This window comes from Haliaeetus leucocephalus, unplaced genomic scaffold, assembly GCF_000737465.1.
Source record: "Haliaeetus leucocephalus isolate CR32 unplaced genomic scaffold, Haliaeetus_leucocephalus-4.0 Scaffold1, whole genome shotgun sequence".
In the NCBI taxonomy this organism is placed as follows: Eukaryota; Metazoa; Chordata; class Aves; order Accipitriformes; family Accipitridae; genus Haliaeetus; species Haliaeetus leucocephalus.
The window spans coordinates 11,054,785-11,055,351 of record NW_010972437.1 but is presented as its reverse complement, the minus strand read 5'-3'; positions in this window follow the sequence as shown (position 1 = coordinate 11,055,351).

The following is a 567-nucleotide window of genomic DNA, read 5'->3' as shown; positions in this document are numbered from 1 at the left end:
GGGCACCCGGCGGCGGGCACCGGGCGAGGCACCGCCGCCGCCTTCGCGCCGCTGTTTTAACACAAACCGGCGGCAGTGCCTATTTCCGAGATGTGCTAATTGCTACTTGGATGGCAGGGCGCGAAGTCCTTGTCCGTTTCCTAGTACAAAGTAGGTTGCTAGAAAATTTGAAATTGCCTTTCAGCCTAAAGCTGCCTTACCTGAATGTCATAATTACAGTAATTATGTACATCCAAATTACATGCTAATTAAATTAGAATCAAATCGTTCTAAATCGAAATCAAATGAGGTAGCGGGAATTAATCAATGACAACATAAATAGAGAGCTTCCTTTAGGGATATTTATTGTAACGATCCAAGCAGGAACCTGATCTGGAAGTCACCTGTTTATTTACTTTCGGAACAGTAATCGTTTACGGTTCAGCGCTAGTGTTAAACGGTCGGTGCCGCAGAGCTGAAGGGCGGCCCGGGAGCCCCCTCGCCCGAGGACGGAGGCTCCCCGCCGCCCACCTCCAGGCGAAGCCCCGGCCGCCCCGAGGGCCGCTCGGCGGAGCCGGCAGGGGCGGG